Genomic DNA, 18,621 nt, shown 5'->3' with positions numbered 1-18,621 from the left:
GTTCTCAATCACAGGACATGCAACAGCGTCTAGATCAACTAATCCGTTCCTAAGTAGATCAAGATGAAATTAGAAAATTCTCATCCTAAGTTTTTCTAAGGAAATCACGGTTCCTGGAAGTGTCACCCACACTTGAGTTGACAAACTTCAACCTCCAGAAATTTTTCACAGAGAAACTAAAAGATTGAATCCTCTTATCCAACAGAAAAACAGGAAAAGAAACAAACTTTTAATCCCAAATATGGAATCTTCAGAGTTGGAACCAAACTTTTAATCCCAAATATAGAATCTTCAGAGTTGGAACCAAACTTTTACTCCCAAATATAGAATCTTCAGAGTTGGAGCCAAACTTTTAATCCCAAATATAGAATCTTCAGAGTTGGAACCAAACTTTTACTCCCAAATATAGAATCTTCAGAGTTGGAACCAGAAGATACTCCTTCAAATAGACCAGGATCCAAAAACGTTACAGTAAACTTAGCAATCACAAAGCTGAACCTAAATACTTTTCAACATATGTCAAAAAATCCAATCATCCAAGAAATGTAAAAAAAATGGTAAATTTGTGCAAGAAAACTGTCAAAAAATAGCCAATTATCCAAGAATGTAAAACAATTGGAAAATTGTCCAAAAAATTGATCAAAGGACAGCCAATCATCCAAAAAATCTTTAAAAAAAATTGCCAATCATACCAAAAAAAGCAAAAAAATGGCCAATACGCCAAAAGATATGTAAAAAAGGGCCAATCATCTATCTCCTCAGTCAAAAATTAGCCAGTCACCTAAGTATGAAAGAACTCTTAGCCAACGATTCCTCAACTATTTTGAAAGGAGAGGCCATCATCCTGCTGAACACAAAGGTCTACTCGAGAATGAAACATTGGCAAATCTTTGGCTCATTGATAAAACTAAGATATTTCCATGAATCGCGAGGAATTGAAATGTGAAAATCTGCATCAATGAGTACTGAAAACACCCAATTTTTTCTCTATCACCCACAGAAGAGGGAATTTCAAAAGCAAACCTTGTGAGAACTGTAAACATTTTGAGGGCTGAGACATCTACAATTCGTTTTAACCCCCTCAATCTTTGGAGGTCTTGCTATAACCTGTTGCAAAATCCCAGATAAATTACATAACTTTGTTTCAAAATCTGTGCAAAAGTTGTATTGCTAGATAATTCTGAAATAGTGCTGGTTCCTTGGACAAAGGAGAATTGGAGCCTGGAGGGATCAGGTAGAAATTTTGACTACAGTAAGCAATCCAGGATTGGGATGAAGGCCATCCCAAACATAAGAGAAACTATTCCTCCTGCGGGGATTTGCAAGGATGGACAACAATACTGTTCGCTAATAAAATCTGGAGTCTGGTTGGAAACTCGTTTTGGAATGCCTATGATATACCTCGGATACAAGAGGATTTCCTCCGGGTACAATTCCAAGACCGTCAAAGCTGACTTTAAAAGTTGGAGACTTGGATATCATAAGAAAGTGACTCGTAGTATCACCAAGTATTGGTACCCACTCCAGCCACTACTTTATCTTATTTACATACAAAATAAGACTCAAAATAAGGGAAAAATAGAAATAACTATTTCTGCGCCTCACTGTCCCAAGCATAAAGACAATTATTTTTCTCTTAATCACCAAACATACAAAGGTTGTTGGTACGGCCTCAGTAGTCCTATCTTGAAACAATTTTATATAAACAGGTCATTAATCCAAAACCAAATTAAACATTTTCTCGTCTATAATACTAGAAATAACTTCTCAATAATCTGCAGAGTAGATTATTTAAAGAATACTTCCTACTTTATCAACAAAAAAATGCATTTCTTTAGTAAACCAACTTGCAAAATGCAAATTTAAAGACTTGTCTATTGATAGACATTTCTGAGGGGCACAAAAACCCTTTGTCTCTGAGAATACAGTGTTTAATCTCCTCGAGGTTAGAGGCAACACAGTTGGGTTCAGATGAATAGCCTTTGAAATTGGTTTTCTGAGAAGAGCGGTATTGTCGCAATTTTCTCGGACACTACGAAAACAATAACAGAGGTAAAAAAACTATGAAAATATTTCCTTCATGGCCAGAAAAGGCTACAAACCATTTTGCTGATTGTAGAAATTTTGAACTTTATCGTTCGTCAAATTATGGCGAATGGTGCAAATACGTATCGTTCCATATTTGACCAGTCTTGTAAAAGGGTACCTAACTTTCATACAAAGGGATCTGGAAGTAGAGAACAAAAAACTCCATTCCTTTTAGTGATTTTGCAAATGCGTATACAGTCGGTCGACCGAAAAATTTCCAAATTTAGACATACAGCTTGGACAAGTCATAGAACCATTTTTTGGTAGGAATCTGACTTTTCCACCTTAACTAACCTGCTACAAATTTTCCCTCGTCCCCCTTTGGTTCCGAATGTAGCAAAATGCACACATATGGTCTGAAAATATAGCCACGGGGTTCCCTTCCACCAGTGGCTCCTGCTCCTTTAGAGCCTCGAACACTGTTGATAGCTCTCGGTAATTGTTATGAAGTAGAGTCCTGTGACAACTAGTTCGCTTAAGGATGTAAAAAATCTAGAGTTGCTCTCTATCCTTCAAGTGAAGCCTCTGCAAATAGGGGAAGGTCTAGGATTTCTACTTCCGAGGAAACTACCGAGTTGACTGCCTGCCTGCGATCGTCCCATCATCTAAGTTGCAGTCGGTTCTCAATCACAGGACATGCAACAGCGTCTAGATCAACTAATCCGTTCCTAAGTAGATCAAGATGAAATTAGAAAATTCTCATCCTAAGTTTTTCTAAGGAAATCACGGTTCCTGGAAGTGTCACCCACACTTGAGTTGACAAACTTCAACCTCCAGAAATTTTTCACAGAGAAACTAAAAGATTGAATCCTCTTATCCAACAGAAAAACAGGAAAAGAAACAAACTTTTAATCCCAAATATGGAATCTTCAGAGTTGGAACCAAACTTTTAATCCCAAATATAGAATCTTCAGAGTTGGAACCAAACTTTTACTCCCAAATATAGAATCTTCAGAGTTGGAGCCAAACTTTTAATCCCAAATATAGAATCTTCAGAGTTGGAACCAAACTTTTACTCCCAAATATAGAATCTTCAGAGTTGGAACCAGAAGATACTCCTTCAAATAGACCAGGATCCAAAAACGTTACAGTAAACTTAGCAATCACAAAGCTGAACCTAAATACTTTTCAACATATGTCAAAAAATCCAATCATCCAAGAAATGTAAAAAAAATGGTAAATTTGTGCAAGAAAACTGTCAAAAAATAGCCAATTATCCAAGAATGTAAAACAATTGGAAAATTGTCCAAAAAATTGATCAAAGGACAGCCAATCATCCAAAAAATCTTTAAAAAAAATTGCCAATCATACCAAAAAAAGCAAAAAAATGGCCAATACGCCAAAAGATATGTAAAAAAGGGCCAATCATCTATCTCCTCAGTCAAAAATTAGCCAGTCACCTAAGTATGAAAGAACTCTTAGCCAACGATTCCTCAACTATTTTGAAAGGAGAGGCCATCATCCTGCTGAACACAAAGGTCTACTCGAGAATGAAACATTGGCAAATCTTTGGCTCATTGATAAAACTAAGATATTTCCATGAATCGCGAGGAATTGAAATGTGAAAATCTGCATCAATGAGTACTGAAAACACCCAATTTTTTCTCTATCACCCACAGAAGAGGGAATTTCAAAAGCAAACCTTGTGAGAACTGTAAACATTTTGAGGGCTGAGACATCTACAATTCGTTTTAACCCCCTCAATCTTTGGAGGTCTTGCTATAACCTGTTGCAAAATCCCAGATAAATTACATAACTTTGTTTCAAAATCTGTGCAAAAGTTGTATTGCTAGATAATTCTGAAATAGTGCTGGTTCCTTGGACAAAGGAGAATTGGAGCCTGGAGGGATCAGGTAGAAATTTTGACTACAGTAAGCAATCCAGGATTAGGATGAAGGCCATCCCAAACATAAGAGAAACTATTCCTCCTGCGGGGATTTGCAAGGATGGACAACAATACTGTTCGCTAATAAAATCTGGAGTCTGGTTGGAAACTCGTTTTGGAATGCCTATGATATACCTCGGATACAAGAGGATTTCCTCCGGGTACAATTCCAAGACCGTCAAAGCTGACTTTAAAAGTTGGAGACTTGGATATCATAAGAAAGTGACTCGTAGTATCACCAAGTATTGGTACCCACTCCAGCCACTACTTTATCTTATTTACATACAAAATAAGACTCAAAATAAGGGAAAAATAGAAATAACTATTTCTGCGCCTCACTGTCCCAAGCATAAAGACAATTATTTTTCTCTTAATCACCAAACATACAAAGGTTGTTGGTACGGCCTCAGTAGTCCTATCTTGAAACAATTTTATATAAACAGGTCATTAATCCAAAACCAAATTAAACATTTTCTCGTCTATAATACTAGAAATAACTTCTCAATAATCTGCAGAGTAGATTATTTAAAGAATACTTCCTACTTTATCAACAAAAAAATGCATTTCTTTAGTAAACCAACTTGCAAAATGCAAATTTAAAGACTTGTCTATTGATAGACATTTCTGAGGGGCACAAAAACCCTTTGTCTCTGAGAATTCGGTGTTTAATCTCCTCGAGGTTAGAGGCAACACAGTTGGATTCAGATAAGTAGCCTTTGAAATTGGTTGTCTGAAAAGAGCAGTTTTGTGTCACAACTTTCTCGGACACTATAACAACAATAAGAGGTCCCAAATCTACGAAAACATTTCCTTCGTGGCCAAAACTGGGCAACCAGTCATCTTGCCGATTGTAGAAATTCCGAACTTTAACGTTCGTCAAATTATGGCGAATGGTGCAAATACGTATCGTTCCATATTTGACCAGTCTTTCAACAGGGTACCTAACTTTCATACAAAGGGATCTGGAAGTAGAGAACAAAAAACTCCATTCCTTTTAGTGATTTTACAAATGCGTCTACAGTCAATCGACCCCAAAAATTTCCAAATTTATAGACATACAGGTTGGACAAGTAATAGAACCATTTGTTGGTAGGAATCTGACTTTTCCACCTCAACTAACTGCTACCAATTTTCCCTCGTCCCCCTTTGGTTCCGAATGTAGCAAAATGCACACATATTGTCTGAAAATATAGTCCCAGGGTTCCCTTCCACCAGTGGCTCCTGCTCCCGAAGAGCCTCGAACACTGCTGATAGCTCTCGGTAATTGTTATGAAGTAGAGTCCTGTGACAACTAGTTCCCTGAAGGATCGAAAAGATCTAGAGTTGCTCTCTATCCTTCAAGTGAAGGATCTGCAAACAGGGAAAGGTCTAGGATTTCTACTTCCGAGGAAACTACTGGGTTGACTGTCTGCCTGCGATCGTCCCATCATCTAAGTTGCAGTTGGTTCTTAATCACAGGACACGCAACATCGTCTAGATTGATTAATCCGTTCCTAAGTAGATCAAGATGAAATTAGAAAATTCTCATCAAAAGTTTGTCTAAGGAAATCATGGTTCCTGGAAGTGTCACCCACACTTGAGTTGACAAACTTCAACCTTCAGAAATTTTTCAGAGAAACTAAAAGATTGAATCCTCTTATCCAACAGAAAAACCGGAAAAGAAACAAACTTTTAATCCCAAATATAGAATCTTCAGAGTTGGAACCAGAAGATACTCATTCAAATAGACCAGGATCCATAAACGTTACAGTAAACTTAGCAATCACAAAGCTGAACCTAAATACTTTTCAACATATGTCAAAAAATCCAATCATCGAAATGTAAAAAAAATGGTAAATTTGTCCAAGAAATCTGTCAAAAAATAGCAAATTATCCAAGAATGTAAAACAATTGGAAAATTGTCCAAAAAAATTGATCAAGGGACAGCCAATCATCCAAGAAATCTTTAAAAAAAAATTGCCAATCATACCAAAAATGTAAAAAATAAAATGGCCAATACGCCAAAAAATTTGAAAAAAAGGGCCAATCATCTATCTCCTCGGTCAAAAATTAGCCAGTCACCTAGGTATGAAAGAACTCTTAGCCAACGATTCCTCAACCATTTTGAAAGAGCGACCATCATCCTGGTGAACACAAAGGTCTACCCGAGAATGAAGAAACATTGGCAAATCTTTGGCTCATTGATAAAACTAAGATATTTCCATGAATTGCGAGGAATTGAAATGTGAAAACCTGCATCTATGAGTACTGAAAACACCCAATCTTTTCTCTTTATCACCCCCAGAAGAGGAAATTTCAAAAGCACACCTTGTGAGAACTGTAAACATTTTGAGGGCTGAGACATCTACAATTCGTTTTTAACCCCCTCAATCTTTGGAGGTCTTGGTATAACCTGTTGCAAAATCCCAGATAAATTACAGAATTTTGTTTCAAAATCTGAGCCAATGCTGTATAGCTAGATAATTCTGAAATAGGGCTGGTTCCTTGGACAAAGGAGAATTGGAGCCTGGACGGATCAGGCACTCTTTTGATTACAGCTAGCAATCCAGGATTGGGATGAAGGCCATCCCAAACATTAAAACTATTCCTCCTGCAGGGATTTGCAAGGAAGGACAACAATACTGTTCTCTAATAAGATCTGGATTCTGGTTGAAAACTCTTCTGGAATGCCCACCCTGATGATATACCTCGGATACAGGAGGATTTCCTCCGGGTACAATTCCAAGACCGTCAAAGCTGACTTTAAAAGTCGGAGACTTGGACATCATAAGAAAGTGACTCGTAGTTTCACCAAGTATTGGCACCCACTCGAGCAACTACTATATCTTACTTGCATACAAAATAAGACTTAAAATAAGGGAAAAATAGAAATAAATATTTCTGCGCCTCACTGTCCCAAGCATACATACATACATATATATACCAAGGCACTTCCCACAATTTTGGGGAGTAGCCGACATCAACAAATGAAACAAAAACAAAAAGGGGACCTCTACAATTAATTTAATCTCTTAATAACCAATCATACAAAGGGTGTTGGTACAGTCTCGGAAATCCTATCTTGAAACAATTCTATATAAACAGGTCACACAATCCAAAACCAAATTAAAATTTTCTCCTCTACAATACTAAATAGAATTCCTACTTCATAATCAGAGTAGAAGAGTATTTCATTTCAAGAAAACTTAGAAGTAACTACTACTTAAGCATCTGCAAAGTAGAGTATTTCAAGAACACTTAGAAGTAACTCCTCCTTGAGCATCTGCAAAGTAGAGTATTTCAAGAAAACTTAGAAGTAACTACTACTTAAGCATCTGCAAAGTAGAGTATTTCAAGAAAATTTAGAAGTAACTACTACTTAAGCATCTGCAAAGTAGAGTATTTCCAGAAAACTTAGAAGTAACTACTACTTAAGCATCTGCAAAGTAGAGTATTTCAAGAAAATTTAGAAGTAACTACTACTTAAGCATCTGCAAAGTAGAGTATTTCAAGAAAACTTAGAAGTAACCCATACTTAAGCATCTGCAAAGAGTATTTCAAGAAAACTTTCTACTTCATCAACCAAAAACAGCATTCGTTTAGTAAGCCAACTTCCAAACCGAAAATTTAGACTTCAATTGGCATAAACAATTGGCTCAAGGACGGAGATTAAATCAATCTAGAACAAGCTTTGGTATATGATTGTCTTAAATAAGTCGGAAGATCTTTATGGTATAGAAATTCTTAACGCTAATGAGAATTAGAAGTATCAATATACCTTTGCACTTGAGATAGCAAGATATTTCAATATTCTAGGCTATGAGTGTAAGAATACTACCACCGTACATCCTGTGTGTCGTAGAAAGTGACAAAGAACAGTTGCTACCCTTTGTTTTGTAGCAAAAGGTTTAGCCCACTGCCAATGAATGTGGAAACTGCTGCCTTTCAGTTGGACCACTTAGTTATAGGTTAGACACACGGCCAAGAACTATGATTGATGACTGCAACGGCACGCTATCGTAAAAACCTCTGCCAAATTATAAAAGTGCATCAGACCCCAATGCCTTCACGTTGGGATAACGGTAAGATAGAAGATAGTTAATTTATCGATTCTATCCAAAACAAAAAAGCAGAATCAAATGTATAAATCTTAGAAATAGTCTCCGAAGTCTTGGAAGGAGAAGCCGCATCAGAATTGATGTTACTTATTTGAATATTTCTTCCTAAAAGGTTATGTAAGAAACATACCACCTCATATTCTGTTCCGGCCTATTTTCTTCTTTTTTTCATTTACCTGTTCAGAAGGATGACCAGAGACAGTACTTTAAACTGGTCTTCTTGTGTGTTTACAGCATTGCATGGGAGCTGCTGTGAATTTATTTTAAAAGACTCATTTCATCTGTTAAGCTACTAGACATACAATTACCCAGTTGTAATTAACACTGATGAACTAGTGGCTGAGCTTGCAAGCAACTGATGTGTACAAAAACAAGATACATTTGGTGCTAAAGGAATCGTACGATAAGCCAACACAGCTAGACATGAAATACAAGGTTGCTTAAAAGAATATACTTAAGCAAGTGGAGGGATATTAGGATCTCTGTCCTCTGCCTCACAATCTAATTGTCTAAAAGAGCAGCTAGGATTGCAGAAGACAAGAATCTTGCATCAGAAAGGTCCTAACTAAATAAAGAATCGAGGAAACTGTGAGAGGATCTCAAATCTGCAATGTGCTATACACCATCAGAACCCTTACTACAAAAGAACACTAGAACATCCACATCTTACTTTAAAAGTCAGGTTAGGATCTGAAACAGAACAGATTAGTTCAGAATGAGTGCCTTTAATTTTAGACTTGCTGGACTTCTGAGCTTTTATGAAAGAAGAAAATAAAATTAAGAGCTGTGAAGTTCATCACTAACAAGATAATTATTATTATTATTACTATCCAAGCTACAACCCTAGTTGGAAAAGCAAGATGCTATAAGCCCAGGGGCTCCAACAGGGAAAAATAGCCCAGTGAGGAAAGGAAATAAGGAAATAAATAAATGAAGAGAACAAATTAACAATAAATCATTCTAAAAAAAGTAACATCAAAACAAACATGTCACATATAAACTATTAACAACATCAAAAACAAATATGTCATAAATAAACTATAAAGTGTCTCATGTCTGACTGGTCAACAAAAAAGCATTTGCTCCAACTTTGAACTTTTGAAGTTCTACTGATTCAACTACTAGATTAGGAAGATCATTCCACAACTTGGTAACAGCTGGAATAAAACTTCTACAGTACTGCGTAGTATTGAGCCTCATGATGGAGAAGGCCTGGCTATTAGAATTAACTGCCTGCCTAGTATTAGGAACAGGATAGAATTGTCCAGGGAGATCTGAATGTAAAGGATGGTCAGAGTTATGAAAAATCTTATGCAACATACATAATGAACTAATTGAACGACGGTGGCAGAGATTAATATCTAGATCAGGAATAAGAAATTTAATAGACCGTAAGTTTCTGTCCAACAAATAAAGATGAGAATCAGCAGCTGAAGACCAGACAGGAGAACATTACTCAAAACAAGGTAGAATGAAAGAATTAAAACACTTCTTCAGAATAGATTGATCACCGAAAATCTTGAAAGACTTTCTCAATAAGCCAATTTTTTGTGCAACTGAAGAAGACACAGACCTTATATGTTCAGGATTTGAGCTGGATTTCCCCCTGAACTAAAAGCAAGTTTCCTTTTCTGCCTTTAAATTTCAATTTGGTCAGCAACTATAGAAACATACTTTTCCACAAGAGGCCTTGACAATCATCACAAGGACTAATCAAATCGCAGTACTGTCCATGACGGAAAGCAAAAGAGTATGTGGATCATGATCACCCAGAAACTATTCCCTGAATAATTTATGCTGTAGTATTAAACCCAGAGAAAGACATCACTAAACAGAGCTAAATCAGCCATGTCTGATTATTACAGGCACCCTAAATTCTTTATAGTGGTCAGCATCCCATCCCCATATCTGACGAGAAACGCTAGCAGAAAATTGAAAGACGTAACAAATTAATGACCCCTGGCACCCATTCCATTATCATCAGGAAGCAAGGCAAAGACTGAAATCCCGCAAAAACTTTGCAACAGTGGATGGGCCATAACCAAACCGGGCAGCTGATCACAGGCTACAAAAGTCGGGAAAGTGATCGACGGCCATCCAGTGCGGATTAACCCTCACCAGGAAGGACTGGGTAACCCTAAACAGAGCAAGGGTGAAACTGAGCAAACCTAGAGATATCCACCACACATGGGAATTAGCCATCAACACTGAATGTCCATGTGGGGCAACACTATAAACAATGGAACACATCCAATGAGGGCGCCCACTGGGCCCTCATTGCTTGGATCAAGAGCTCAAGGGAAGCAATTGAAATGCCCTCCTGCGAGTTTTTGTCATTGGCACGATAATATGCATACATATACCAAGGTACTCCCCCCAATTTTGGGGGGTAGCCAACATCAAACAAATGAAACAGAAAAGGGGACCTCTCCTCTCTATGTTCCTCCCAGCCTGACAAGGGACTCGACCGTGTTCGGCTGGTACTGCTAATAATATACGATAATCAAAACCCAAAATCTGAAATGGTAACTGAAAGACACTACTGTGTGGCTAGCACAAGCCATCGGGGTTTGCCATGAACCGCTCCAGTCTCATCACTTTACTAAAAAAATAAACACTATTGAAAGGAAAAGAATAAAGCCTATTGAAAGGAAAAGAATAAAGCCTATTGAAAGGAAATTAATCAGGAAATTCTTTAAGTTTTAGGGGGTAAATGTCGACGAAACTAAGCTTCCAGAGAGAAGCAATTAGAACATCAGGAGAGATTCATAAAAAATCAATCATTAGTTATGATATACAGTAAATTAGCTGTTCAATGATAAAACTTCAATTGACTAGCTAAAAATACCATAAACCAAGTTATCATAGAATACTTGGAATAAAAACAAAAAGCAATCATAAGTGTTCCATAAAATACAAATTACTAAATATCTAATCTGTTCAAAAATAATTTGTCAAATCAGTATAAATCTTACCAAATTACTAAATTCATTACAAATTCTTAGATTGAATTTTAACAAAATTACTAAATTCTTGTTCAAAAGTTGTCTTTTCACAATCATAAGTGTTCCATAAAATACAAATTACTAAATATCTGTTCAAAAATAATTTGTCAACTCAAAGGGTAAATTTATCCAAATTACTAAATTCATTACAAACTCTTAGATTGAATTTAACAAAATTACTAAATTCTTGTTCAAAAGTTGTCTTTTCACAATCATAAGTGTTATTACTAAATATCTGTTCAAAAATAATTTGTCAAATCAAAGGGTAAATTTATCCAAATCACTAAATTCATTACAAATTCTTAGACTGAATTTTAACAAAATTACTAAATTCTTGTTCAAAAGTTGTCTTTTCACAATCAGATGCCCTTTTACTTAACTTACCAATTACATATATAATTTTACACATTATAACTCCTAGTATTCGAGAAACAATTTCAAAACACATTATGAAAAGGGAGAAGAACAAATCCAATGAACTGATCCCATGAAGACCCATATTTTTATCCTCATCCTAACCAACTCCGGTTACACTTCACATGCACAAAATGGTTATTACTACTCAGGAGTTGGAAAGGGCACAAGACAGACATCAGTGGTGAGAAAACTGAACCCTATACGTCCTTTGAACTGATACTGGAGTTAAACTAGTTAAACTACTTCAAGTTCACATAGTTAATTAACCCTTTTACCCCCAGGCTCTTTGGAAATTTCCAACCCTTAACCCTCAAGGGTTATTTTTTTCCCAGCACATTTTGCAGTATAATTTTTTTTAAATTGCTCTAATAGCCTTAATTTTTGTCATAGAGAGGCCAGGTTGGTCTCATTCTCTTGGAAAATGCCTGAATTTTCTCAAAAAAATATCAAAAATATGAAAAAAAAAATTTTTATAGCATTTTTTTGCAAGGACGTACCGGTACGTCCATGGGGGTAAAGGGATGGCTTTTGTGAAATGTACCAGTGCGTCCTTTGGGGGTAAAAGGGTTAAAACTACTTCAAGTTCACATAGTTAATTAAGATGTCAAGTTTAAATATTGTCAAAAGAAACAGTGTATAGAGTACGTGACAGAAGGAAAGTTGGCCAGGGTCACCAAGAACAATACTATTCACCTTTTAGTAACATCTTGACATTGATGATAGACATTGAGTAGTACTGCTGTATTTCTATAAAGTATTATTATTAATAACCAAGCTACAACCCTAGTTGGAAAAACAGGATGCTATAAGCCCAAGGGCTCCAACGGGGAAAAATTCCCCAGTGAGGAAAGAAAATAAGGAATTAAACCATATTAAAGAGTAATGAATGATCAAAATAAAATATTTTGAGAACAGTAACAATTTTAAAATATAGATTTTTCATAATCAACAATGGCTCGGCTGCAATTTCAATCTCTTCAATGAATGACAAGGACACATTTCATGGGATCGCTGAAGTTGATCGAGGTCTATGTACGTCTAATCTCTCAGATGTATTACCTGTAATAAAACAGAAAAGTTATCAAAAGGGTCACTACTGTACCTTCATTTCCTCAACTATCAGTTTAGTATAAATTCTTCGAATGAAATAGCAAAAGTGCTTCATTACCAGACTGCTAAAACTTAGGCAGCTACCCCTTTAAGTGAATTAAATTAACATCTTGTCATAGTGACTAACAATTCAAGAAAATAGACCACCAAGTTTACACCCACCCCTCTCCACTACAAAATCAACAAATTCTTTCCCAAAGTTATCCTTACATTAACAAAGGCATTCTCCTCTTCCACCAAACCTCTTCTCTCCATATTATCCTTCACCTTATCTCACCAAGTAATTCTCTGCCTCCCTTTCGACCTTCTCCCCTTAACAAGTTCTTCTCAAGCCCTACTTACTCCCTCGCCACCATCTATCCTTAACCCTTTTACCCCCAGGCTATTTGGAAATTTCCAACCCTTAACCCCCAAGGGGTTATTTTTTTCCCAGCACATTTTGCAGTATATTTTTTTTAAATTGCTCTAACAGCCTTAATTTTTGTCATAGAGAGATCAGGTTGGTCTCATTTTCTTGGAAAATGCCTGAATTTTCTCAAAACATTATCAAAAATATGAAAAAAAAAAATGTTATAGCATTTTTTTGCAAGGACGTACCGGTACGTCCATGAGGGGAAAGGGATGGCTTTTGTGACACGTACCAGTACGTCCTTTGGGGGTAAAAGGGTTAACACATGGACATAGCATTTCAGTCCTGACACAACATACTGTATATCACTCAATGATTTAAACAGATCGAAGAGTACAAATATTGAAAGACAAAATAATACAACAGGACCGTTGCCAAAAAAAAAACACTGGTTTGACATGGTCGTTGTTTACAAAAATAGCTTCAAAATATCAAAGGGTGGTTTATCAAGATTATTATAGGAAATTATGATAGCACAGAGATCATGAAATAGGTAGTACTATTTTGAACATTAATCTTGTCTATTAAAATAACTGATTAGAATGACGTTTTCCTCATCATTCAAACCTTTAGGAATGTCTTAGATGGCAAAGAAAGAGAATTTCTATGAAAAATTAGCAATAGTGTGCCCTTTTAAATGAACATTGTGATATTTTTTGTATCCATGTGAGAATACTGTATCTATTCAAATCAGAAATTTATATTGCTTAATAAAATGCAAATGTGAATAGTTTATCTAAATAACTGCAAATATACTTCAATAATCTTTTTTTAGAATAGTAATAAAAACCTAAGATCTTATCAACTTTCCCTTAATGGATTCCTGTGGGAGAATTCTATCTGTTAATATTGGGGTTGGACTCACGATTTTTGTCCACATGGCCCAGCATTGAACAGAGAGGACCATTCTAAACAGGGGTGCAATGAGGCCAAAACATGTGCACTGCACTGTGAGGTAAAATTTCAAGGTAGGTCAGATAGCAAGATGGGGAGGAAAAGCAAGAAAAGAGGTTCAATATGAATAAAATTAAAGGGGTACAGTTATGGATAGAGGAGATGATAAAATAAGTATCTACTGTACCTAGATATTAACTCAGTATAAATGTCCACGAAGTACGGCAAAATATGTATGGGGGTCCTTCCTGTTACGACTGGCATTCTCAGGGCTATAGGCTACATCTGAAAGATAAATGAGAACATGAAGAACACGGAAATAGTAGGAGTTAATTGAATGTGAAATATCTAGAATCTGGCTCTCTATACCTATGATTTTAAAAACAATAATAGAATATAATACAAAGATAGCAACTTTGAAAGCTTTTTGCATACATCCCTAGAGTTGTTTCTCAAATATAAACAACAAATATGTCAATCTCATGTTTTAAGTGAATCTGTTTGTATGTTAAATTTGTAATAAACTAATAGTGTATTACAGGAAAACCTTTTACTCTCTTCCTCTCAAAACTCAAAAGATCTAAATCCACTCTTGAAGAATTTTATCTGTAATAGGCTGGTCTCCCTCATTTCCAACACTTAACCCTGATTACCATTTTGCGTTTAGGCCCAAACCTTTAAGAGAGAGCTGTTGGGCTAAACAAGAATATGAAGTTTCGATACCAAAATGATTTACATATTCTTAATAATAAGACATCAAAATTTCCTCGTTTAAAACCTATGCTTCTTATAAAGGACAAATTTCAAGTAATTTGTATTTTTCCTAATGATACAAAACTTGAGCTCTTTATTAGGGTATATACTTCCAGCGAGAAGACTAGCCATAAAACTTTTAGCGAGGTGTAACTACCCCATCTCTAGTTAGCGGGGAGTAGGGGGTAGTACCAGGTACCCTGCTCTTACACACAGGCACCTGTGTTCTATTGTCACTTTTGATGGCAGGCAGGAATTACCAGAGGATAGGTGATGGCGAGCCAAGTTTGTATGAAGAGCTCAAGGTTTATCGTTAGGAAAAATACAAATTACTTTAAATTTGTCATTTGTTCCGACACTAAATACAAACCCTTTCGCTCTTTATTAGGGAAGACTCACCCTTAAGGTGGGTGATGGTGCTAACCTACTGGCTAGCTTTTGACCAGGGGTTTTTCCCCCTTCGTGTTACACAAACAGGAGGGGGAAAACACTTACACCTTGCTAAAACCTAAGTGTAATGGCACACTTTAATGGCCTGAGCAAACTGAGTATTGTGTGATACTAGCAGTGTGACTAGTCTAGGTAAGAATTCTCAGAAATGTAGGAAATTTTGAACCAGCCATAGACAGTACTCAATCCCACCTTGCCAGGGGGTATGGGGACAAGTATATATCTCTATTCTAGGTTAGACAAGGGAAATGGCTTTACCTGCAGAGGGAGGAGGCCAGTTAGCAGAGTACCGTAGGTGCTGTTCCCCAAGAGAGGGGAAGATGAAAGAAAGAAAGAGCCAGTCATTCCTCTCATATATCCCAGACTTAATCCCGGTTAACCACTGCCCTTCACTATCTAATACAATACTTGTCCATCAAGGAACCTGAGGTCTTTAAACCACTTGTTTTGTAGCCACCACAGGACCAATGGAGAACATCTCCATGGGTCACGTCTTGAAAGTAGTGGGTGGTGAAGGTCGTGTGACGCTCCCACATACCCACTTGTAGGACCTGTGTCAGTAGTTTTTCTTGAATGCTAGGGACGTACCTGTACCCTTAATGTCATGAGCTGTGGGTCATCTCATTTATGGAGAAGAATCGGGGTTCAACGCTCGGTCCATAACCTTACGAATCAAGGCAGAGATTATGTTCTTGGTGATCCTACTCTTGACCTTCCAAGTGCTGACACTCGGGAGCGAGCTCCTGCGGTTCTCTTGAAGTAGTACCTCAAACTCCTCACTCGACAAAGTTGCAGTTGATCTGGATCATTGGTTACATCACGAAGATTCCCAATCCGAAGGCCCAAAATCTAAGATCCGCTACTCCTGGTTTATGAGTCTTTGCGAAAAACTCAGGGACAAACTCGAGCATCATCTCTCCCCATCCCCTTGAATCGGAAAAGTTGCAGTAAAGACCACGGAATTTGCCGACTCTTTGCTGAAGCCAAAGCAAGCAGGAAAACCGTCAAGGTCAGGTGAAGATCTGATGCCTGGCGTAATAGTTCACAGGGAGCACCCTTCGGGGACCGAAGGATGCAAATGGAGGTGGTCTAACGTCCGAGGACAGGTAAGCTCAAAATTCCATGGGAAGAGAGAACTCCAACAAAGAGGAAAGGTTTACTCCTTCCAGCTTAAAGGCAAAGCTCTAAGCTGAGCGGTAGCCTTTCACTGCCAAGATTGAGAGGAGTTTCTTCATCCCGAAGGTATCCGAGGAACTCCGCTAATGCTGGAATAGTGTCATTGAGGGGAGATACTACTTCCACGACACCAACCACAGAAGACAGTCCACTTACCCTGGTAAACGGCAGTTGAAGATTTCCGGAAGTAAAGCCTCTGTGTGAAGGGATGCTGGATAATATCCAGGCATAAAGATGTAGGGATCCTACAGCTTTGTGGAAGATGTTCACGTCTGGTTGTCTCAGTAGGTTATGTCGTGGAGGGAGATCTCTCTCGAAACTTCCATCAGCAGCTGAAGAAGGTCTGAGAGCCATTCCACATGACAGAGATATGAGTCATTGCTAAGTTTGCGGATGATCTTGTCTTGTTGAGCACCCTTCTCATCAGGCAGAATGGGGGAAAAGTGTAAATGTCAGTGTTGTCCCACCGTTGCTGGAATGCATCCTGCCAGAGGGCCTGGGGATCCAGGACTGGTGAACAGTAGAGCAGGAGCCAGTTGTTCAGGGACGTTGCGAACAGGTCCACTCTCAGGGAATCCCAAAAAGTCAGGACTTTGTTGGCTACTAGATGATTCAAAGTCCACTCGGAGCTTCCTATCCAAGTCGCTCTGCTCAGATTATCAGCAAGCACATTCCTTTAGCTCGGAATAAGGCAAGCCGATAAAGAAGAGTTGTCTTTTGCCAATCTTAGCATCTCCACTGCAAGATGGCAAAGATGGTGTGGAAAGGTACTGTCTTGCTAGTATACGTAAGCCACTAACGAGGTGTTATCACTCATCAACACCGAGTGAACTGCCAGGAAATGATGGAATTGCTGTAGGGTTAGGAAGGCTGCCTGCTCTCATCTCTAGGAGATTTTTTCGCTGGAACCTTTCAGACTCTGACCAGAGCCCAGAGGCCATGTGGTGCAGCATAAGGGGTCTCACCCTTCTTTTGATGCATCTGAAATAAGCATCAATTCCAGGGGAGTAACAAGATGGTCAACCCATAGGTGGAGATTCCTATCTGTCACCCACCATCTCAGGTCCGTCTTCTGCTCAGAAGGACCAGAGTACCCAGAGAGTACCCTGGATTTTAGCACCCACTGAAGAGATCGGATTCGTGGGCAAGCATTGCAGACTAGATGAACCAGGGACGAAAGGTGACCTATGAGATGTAACCACTGCTGGGCTGGGAGCGCGTCTTGTTGAAGGAAGAGACTTGCCACCTTCCTCGGCCTCTGGATCCTGTCGTCTGAAGTTAAGACTTTCCGCAGGCTGGTGTCGATGATTGAGCCTAGGTATACCAGACTCTGTGTTAGAAGAAAGGATGACTTCGAGATTTACCACAGTCCCCAGATCACGGCAAAATTCTAGGAGTCTGTCTTGGTGTTGAAGAAGGGTAGCCACGGAGTCTGCTGGGATAAGTCACCTGTCCAGGTATTTTAGGAGACGGATGCCAATCCTGTGGGCCCAGGCTGACACTAGCTTCTTGTGAAAACCTGAGGTGCTGTTGAAAGAACGAAGTACAGCACCTTGAACTGGTATTGCCTGTTGTCGTGTTTGATCTTTAGATACTTCCTTGAGGAAGGATGTACTGGGATCTGGAAGTATGCTTCCTTGAGGTCCAGCGTGCACATAAGTCCAGTGATCTTACTGCTTGTCTGATCGTGTCTGCCATCTCCGTGCTGAACGGAGTTTGTTGAACAAACATGTTCTGGAAGAGGTCGAATACTGGACTTCTTAAAAGAAAGTTGACTGTAGAAGCTCAGAGACATGAAAAAACAACCATGCATTGATGATGTAATGCCTGATCCGAAAGTCCGTACGAATGTTTCGATTCCCGTAGATTGTAGAGAGGCCTGCTATTGCACCTCCACAGGTGGATGGATCTGTGTTGATGAGCACGTCTTTGCGGCTGAAATGCAGATATCCTGCCTCGTAGTCAACCTATGTCACTGGGTGGGGTTTGCGAACTACACTTGTTTGCATAAGCCCTTGCAGGAGAAACACACTTTATTCCACTTGTTCACCTGTTCAGGAGTGGCCCCTTGAACGTCGATCCTTAATACCTTGCAGGAGTTTGCAAGAGCCCTTGTGTGATCCAGCAATAGGATTTGCCACAGAGACCATTGAGTCCTGCTGGTTGGATGAGGCAGTTGAAGAAGCAATGAATATTCCTAACTCTTTATAGAGGTATTGCAGTCCCTTAAAGATAAATTTAACTGGCTAACTAGCAGATAAGAAAGGTGTTATCCCTAAAGTTTCAGACTTTGCATTCCCTCCGCTGACTGATCTAACTCAGGTTGAGGGAGAGCAC

The 18,621-nt window shown here is 38.3% G+C and overlaps 1 long non-coding RNA gene across 1 annotated transcript in view; it reads right to left on the bottom strand.

The window, feature by feature from the left end:
- Positions 1 to 12,286: 12,286 nt before the first annotated feature.
- Positions 12,287 to 18,621, bottom strand: part of LOC137635751 (uncharacterized) — a 35,712-nt gene continuing 29,377 nt past the window's right edge. The window contains exons 2-3 of the long non-coding RNA XR_011042771.1: positions 14,093 to 14,190; positions 12,287 to 12,551 (exon numbers count right to left, since the gene is read on the bottom strand). This is a non-coding gene — a long non-coding RNA (uncharacterized lncRNA). The remainder of the gene's footprint in view (positions 12,552 to 14,092; positions 14,191 to 18,621) is intronic.

Source organism: Palaemon carinicauda, unplaced genomic scaffold (genome assembly GCF_036898095.1).
Source record: "Palaemon carinicauda isolate YSFRI2023 unplaced genomic scaffold, ASM3689809v2 scaffold167, whole genome shotgun sequence".
Classification (NCBI taxonomy): Eukaryota; Metazoa; Arthropoda; class Malacostraca; order Decapoda; family Palaemonidae; genus Palaemon; species Palaemon carinicauda.
This window is presented reverse-complemented; position numbering and strand designations above follow the sequence as displayed.